This window comes from Varroa destructor, unplaced genomic scaffold (genome assembly GCF_002443255.2).
Source record: "Varroa destructor unplaced genomic scaffold, Vdes_3.0 BEIS01000003.1, whole genome shotgun sequence".
NCBI classification, from domain to species: domain Eukaryota; kingdom Metazoa; phylum Arthropoda; class Arachnida; order Mesostigmata; family Varroidae; genus Varroa; species Varroa destructor.
Window position 1 is genome coordinate 3,990,063 of NW_019211456.1, and position 7,632 is coordinate 3,997,694.

A 7,632-nucleotide genomic window follows, 5' to 3' on the forward strand; every position below is an offset into this window, starting at 1 on the left:
GCGGAATTCACAAAGCGTACTTGCGAATCCTGCATTCTTTACGAAACGTCTGATCGCCAACGGAAAACGCAAAAGACAAAAATGTGCATAGTTGCTGAAGTAATGAAGTTTGAGGAACGCCAAGTTAAAAGCAGGAGCTCATAGAATTAGACTATATGTGAATACTGGAAGCATTTATTTTTGGAAAACAACATAGGGTATTCGAAAATGGATATATAAGTAAATTTTAAGCCTCATCTGATAAAAAAATCAATATACGTTATTAGCGATCCTTAATAACACTAAGCTTGCGCTTTACTTCACCAAGATCCATGAAAATCATAAGCATAATATAGCTATATTTGATACGAAAAAAACGATAGCGAAGGCCTAGGCGAAAGGCCCGCTTGTCCGCCGGGAAGCAAGTACACTTGACGCAAAATGATACGAAACATTTCATACCGTAATCGGCTGAATACGAAACAGTCTACTACCTGAAACAAAGTAACACAAACCTAGTAACGTTCCTACAAAAACATTTGGGTAAGGTGGCATACATTTTCGTAGAAGGCATTTTGAAGCTTGTCCACCTTACATTATTTAGCAATCTCTAAGTAGTATTCCAGCTAAGTTTCCATATTTCCTTAGTGGTTGGAAACATTGAAAAAGTACGCTACAGAAAACAATGGTATATAGCCATTTCGGAAACAAAAGATCAAACCAATAGGCTTTGTTTCATACTAATAATTTAAAGCAGCGTTTGATAACGTTGAGATAGAAACAGATTGATGGATTCGATAGACACTTAGGCGCAGCCGGATCTTCCGTTATCTATAGTGACTCCGCAGTGCGTTCCCCTTCTCCGACTACACTTCAAATCTCAAGTCAGAAAACCGCTTTGGCCCCAAGCCAAATGGGATGAAGAAGTTTGTACTGTTTAGTACAGATACTCTCCTTTATTGCTGTGTCCTGCCTGAGCTCTCAGTGTCTCACAGGCTGGGCATGGATCCTTGGATTCTATTTTTTTATGAATAGAGGTATACCGTAGTCGTTCGTTTTAAATGAAATTTGGTAGGTCCGTATTAAACATTTAATTCCAATTTCCGGAAGGCATGGTCGGGGCCACATTTAAATTTTACGAGTGATAAAGTGTTCACTCACTATTTTTAGTGCTATTCGCGTTCAATGACGTATATTCTTATCTGCCTTCTGTAACGCTTTATATGCTCATTATATATATAGTTATTAATACCAGATCTTGGTAAAATCTCGAAGAGAACGAGTAGGATCGCTGCTGCAATATATTGTGTTAAAATATTATTATAGAAGATGTGTTTTTTTCTGCTGCGTATCTTGTTCTTCCCGAACACTGGAGTGCTAGTGGGTAAGTGAGCTGTGTTTGTACAGAGGTAGACGCTTCGTCGAGAACTTCATTCGCAGTTATCCATGCAGATTTAAGTTACTTAACATGTGTCATATCTCCATGACTGCCATAAGCCTTTCACGATGAGGATCGACCTCAATGGACCCCCGTCAGTTTTCGAAACGCTAAACAACCTGTAAACTTAAGCTTTATTCAGTATCTGCTTTTCGATGCCGTATATAGTCCCACTCAGCCTTGTCGGAAAAATCGAGACTGCACCAATTTGTTACGGGATTTCATTTGTATGAAGCATAAACTCTGCTGTTTTCCCCTCAAGTAATCGTGGATAAATAGAAAATTACACCAGTTCAAGGTAAAAATACTATGACAAACAGACGCGGCACTCATTCTGTAAATTTATTCGGGAAACTATTTTACACCAAATCTATCAATCTGCTATCAAAAGAACGGATCGGCTACAATCAGCGAAACGTACTTCTACAGTTAAATCTGAGTGTACCGATTGACCATGCTGCCATGTATCAAGCTCTTTTTTTACAAGCAAACCTGGTACACCTGTATCTGAATGGATGTAGCGCAGGAATAGTGCAAAAGTCTAAGGAACAGAGATTGGAGTGCTGAAGACTAACCAGGAGGTGGTCAGACGTCGGGACTCGAAATACAAGAACGCATTGCTGACTCTTCACGACAGTAAAACATGGAGCCTAGATGTTTTATCGTGCTAAAGCAGAATTGCACATGTGACACGCTGCGGAATTGTAATCGATAATGCGGAAGCTAAGTAAAAATGTTTTTAAGTAAATTGACTTTGCGTTAGTTGGAAATATACGAAACTGTAACCACCGAACGGTTCGCCTGGAGCACACGGTGGCCGTAGATGATGCATGGTTTAATCTGCATTCCCAGCTAGAAAAAGACTAGGCAAGGGAATTATGTCGCCTTGAAGAGAAATCAGGTTCTGTAGCAATGAGGAGCAGGTTTCGACGGACGGTGATCGTAGTAGCGTCAACAAACACCGGAAATATCTGCTAGCGAAGATACTTTCCGAAAATTAAACTATAATGCAAGATGTTACCTCGAGTTCCTCAAGAGACTCATGGACCGTTGGGATGATATCCGAAAGCACACAGTCTGGTTACTTGACGACAACGCTACACCGAATCGCTATGCCTCAATTATTTCCTGCCTTAAGCAAAAACCTATACGACCTGCTTATTCTCCATATCTAAATCCGGTCGCGAGATGAACGAAGAGTAAAAAAGAGTATCCCTAACGCATATTAGAGATGTGCTATCCTAATTCATCCAGTCCAGAAGCTATTCAATTTCAAGGGTAACATTGCGTTGTATTATCAATCGTTTTAGACGACAATGCATACTATAATTGGAGTAACATTCTTATATAGCGCGCCCGAGTGCACGTCCTACGGCACCGGTGTCCTATAGTACGACAAACCGAATCCGTTTCATGCGTTCATGCAATCGTGTGATGATATGATATAGCGGCGGTGGATTTCCACAACGCGTTTGAAAGTTATGAAGCCAGATTCCTTTCTAGCTCACCTTTCCTTAGGTTACCTGACGCGGTGTAACCGGTGTACGAAAAGGATATGATTAAAACCAGACTGCTTACTGCTCAAAACATCTAGATCATCTCTGCAAGGTTAGAATAGAAGACCCAGTCCAAAAATTCATCTTAGGAATGTTTACAATTTTTATTATACAAGGATTATATTGGTGATAAACTAAGCCGGGCACATCGTTCATATTACCATAATAAAGATCTTTGTGTGTGTATATATATATATATATATATATATATATCACCACTACCACTAGCAAGCATTAAATCGATAGCATGCACAGAATTATATCGAACTCACCATAAAGTGTTGGTATTTGTTTTCGTTTGCAGAAAACGTTATCTAGTGAACCAATCAAAAGTGAATCAAAAACGAACTCCTGTGTACTAGCAGACAGTTAAATCTGGATTCTTATAAGCTGTTTTCTATAAGGACCGTATCGAAAAATAACACAGATACGTTTTGTTCATGTGACGGAAATATCACTCCTGTTTGTTACGTTTATTTAGTATAATCACCCTTCACCGTGTGTACAGCTTTAACTCGGACTTTAAACCGCTAACTAGCGATTTTTAAGGCATTTTTTTTTAATGACAAATAATCTTCTACTTTTCAATATAATTACGCAGCTTTTAAAAGCTTCGTCGACAAGTAAAAATGGTCTATACAAAAAAAAAAAAACATTTAACATCGCAAACGATCTTATATACAAAACATTCATATAAATTACGAACAAATAATAACTAACTAATGTTTGGCGTATAACATTTAGTAAACGACGTTCATTCAGAAGTGTGTTGTCATAAAAGAGATTATTAAGAAGAGCATTAATAGGTCAAAGGAGAGAATGGCAGAGCAATTTTCAGAATGATGTTGACTACAGGGTCCTTCGAAACGTTAACAACCACCTAATATCTGATTAATGAGATGATTAAATCCGTGCATCGTATGTCAAGTCCCGACGTTTCAATCGGTTCCCTCTCTCCAAGCAGACTACATCGACTTTATGGAAATCTGAACCTAAATCACTGACCTTTTGTTTGCGGATTAAGTATTTATGGACCTCTGTAAATTGAAGCGCCATTTCAGCTCCTCAACAAACAGTGATGTTAATAGACGAGTCAGCATCTTCCTGAAACATAAAAACCCAGGCTGTACTTCATGCAGTCGGGCATAGTTGTTACTACTGTGAGATGTTTTCATATTAATGGCACTCCGTACGACATGCAAGGTGTTCTCAAGTAAAAAAAAATCAATACCATTTTTAATGAGATTTCACGTCGATCGTCACCGTTGCGATCTCTAGAAAGGCGTTCTGCGTCCTTACTCGCAAAGTAACTGTCAATGTTGAACTTGAATTGACGTGTTTGATTAGCACGCTCCTGTGTCAAAAAGCACGCCCTGCGGCTAAAGAATCCTTGCGGAACAATTTTATTGCTTCGGTCTTTCCCATGTTTACTTCGAATCCCTTTGTGTCGACGTGTCTGCCTAGGGTCATGAATACTTACTGTAGATGATGCCGGCTTCTAGTAAATCTTAAAAACACCCATAGGTAAATCTTCTCAGCGTAGAGAAGATTTACCTATGGGTGTTTTTTCTTGATCCCTCTTGATGACTGATAAATTTAGATTGTCGCTTTAGGCTATCTCCGCGAATTATTTAAAGAAATCGCCTCCAACGAACCTAGATCGACCAAATTTGCCCTAAAAATTCTGTTCACAGGCAGTTCCACAACTGCCGAGGCACTCCAACTCGGGCCGGCTTAAGAAGCGTGACATTCCCAAAGGCCATATCAAATGCAACCTGAAAATTAACGAATACTGTTTAGCAGTAGTATGCGAACTGCTAAGAGTGTGCTAGATATGTTCCACGAGAATCGAGCTAGCAAAGTAAGTGAAGCGTCGTGGTTAGATGTGCTGTTTCTTAAGAATAGTACCCAGGAACTCAATGCATTGCGGAAGGTGGCTTACGAAGAGCTAAAACAATGGCCTTTAGCAACAGTTCTTTCTAGCGGTGCTCTGCCAGCCGGCTCGTTCAGGTCGCCTTTACCTTGGGGTCTCACTAATTGTAGTGTTCTTCGTCGTTTTGCAAGAACACAGCCATTCGTTATATAAGGCATTAAAAGAGGCAGGAAGAACACTTGTCGTAAATACCCATTGCGAGTAGACTCGGGGCTAAGCTTTGTTTCGCTGGGGTCTGCTAATAGCAGTCATTATTCCCTATAAAGAGGATGTCTCTATAAAGTTCGCCGCGTAATTCAAGCGTTTGTTGACTCTGAAGTTTACGATTGCGGCAAACACTATGTTGATCAGTTTTCAGCAGCCTTAGCCGTCGTTTTTCTAGACACTTTTTTAATACGACTGGTGTTCACTAAATAACCTTTTTCAAAAACATCTAAGGTTGGCGCAGGACCACGCATTGATATGGTAGTGCTCTGGCGGACAGATACTTACTTGCGACTTACGATATTGCAGGTACTATGAAACATGGCGGCGTCGAACACTTACCGTTGAAGGAACCAAGATCCTCCTAAGCATTGGAACGTATTGTTCTACGTCGATTGCGTCAGGAATTAACAAAAGTTCAATTTAAAAGCGAAAAAAACTGGGGGCAGTTAACAAGATGCACTTTTATGGAAAAAATGTTACCTGAACTTGCCACCTTTGTCTAGGGAAATGTGTCATTTTAAAAATTAAATTCCATTCCCTAGCAGGTCTGTAGTAAAGTATTGATTATTAAATTGCCCAAATTATTCTCGAACGTTGGCACTCAAGCGTCGTTCACGATTGTACAATAGAAATTATGAAGGGTATAAGGTAAAGTACTCGGGTTCAATTTCGCTGGTCTGGTCGAACATTAAAGTCACCAGCTAAAAAGATAGGAATTTACCGGTCTAGTAGGAGAAGGCGTCTAGAAATTGCCCTGCTCATCGAAGACGTATCCTCTAGGGGGTCAAGACGCCTATAGCAAACAACCTTGATATAAAATAGGTTTCGCCTGTCTTGATTTTTGTCTCTATAATACGGAGACGCTATTGGTGGAAGGCCTGGCCTGGTAGCGTACCGAACAGGGATATGTACCCCATAGAGTCCACTTAGTCTATAATATGTAATTGGCTTTAGTGAGAGCAGTCTGTGGCAAAGGATGTGCAGTTCTGTTGCATGACGTTTAATGCTTTGTGCTGCGACTAAGGTATCGTTCACTGCACCTGTTCCACATACCGTCTATCTCTTTTTCGCCTTAACGGTCCTGCAGAGCAGCTTCGATTGCCTGAACTATGAGTTTGCAAAGAGGGTAGCTTGGGGGTGAGCGATTTCGCTAGCCTCGTTCTCCTAACAACGCTGAGTGAGTCCTTTTTGTTGTTTCGCTAGTCGCAAGGTACTGTAAAAATATTGATTGCTGCGTCAATGCGCTTGTTGCCGGATGTTGCGGTAGCGCGCATAACATTGGCGTAATTTTGGTTTATCTCCCGCGGTTCTTCAGTTTCGCACAGGTCGTATCCTGTCACAGAATTGAGACTTGGTTCTATGTACCGATGTTATCCCGTTATTGCTGAATGAATACACTAGCAAACAACGGGTTGAATATGGGCATAATAGCGCTTTGCGGAATACTTATCAATATCATATCCATTTGTATCTACATGAGCGTTTATTTACTAGGTATCTTAGAAGCTTACTACAACAAGGAACGTTTTTTTTCTTTATAAGCAAAAGAAATCCAGGTCGTTAAGGCGCCACTTGAACATAAAACAAACCCTAATGTACCATAGGCGTTAGTTCGGAACCGACTGATTCCCAACAGAAGACGTAGTTGATGATTATAAAACAACGGTCGAAAGAGCCATCTCCTGATTTAAACAACTGCATAAAACGATTTTACTTTTTCCGAACAAAAATAGTAACGATGTTTAATTAAATGATACAATGGTTCATAGTCTTTATGATTCAATGCAACAAAGAATCTCATCTTTTACATTATAGGTATCCTACGGTAAGTCCTACTCACGATGTTAAAAATCAGCGTATGATTGATTGGAGACAGTGACGCTTACTTTAATTATATACAGTGTATACTATGAGTCTAGATTACTCGATTCATTTGGGTTCATGGCAACATCATGGGCAGTGGTCGAATGTAGAAAAAGTGAAACTAGATGGTTTGTGAGGTCCCGAAATAGCTTGGCCGCATATAAGCGCTGCCCCAAGTTCATACTGCCGATCGCAGCAATTTTGGCCAGACGACACTGGACCGGTCGGGGATGCTTTCTCCATAATCTATACATTGAGCGTACATATATCTATAAATTGGATCATTTGATATTGCATGGTAGCCTTAGAAAAAGCAGGTAAGATAAGGTGATTTTCCGCGATGTGCTCACAGTTCACTCTAACAATGAATTCAAGGACGCCAAAGCTGTGCTTAACGTGCGAGGGGTATTTTTATTTATTTCTCACCTAATAAATAGGAAACATTTCTTCGATGAGAGGTAGCATTTAATGCTGAAATGAACTAGCTGTTTCATCTTAGTCCGACGTCTGGTATCTAGTGTGCATGTTTGTGTAATGTCGCAAGCCAAGGTTTGTAGTCTCCACTGATTGTATATGCACTTAGAGGTGGTAAGTTATAAACAGAATATCAGTTCTCCCCTAAAATCAATTGCTCCTTGTAGCAGGAAGTTCTACAA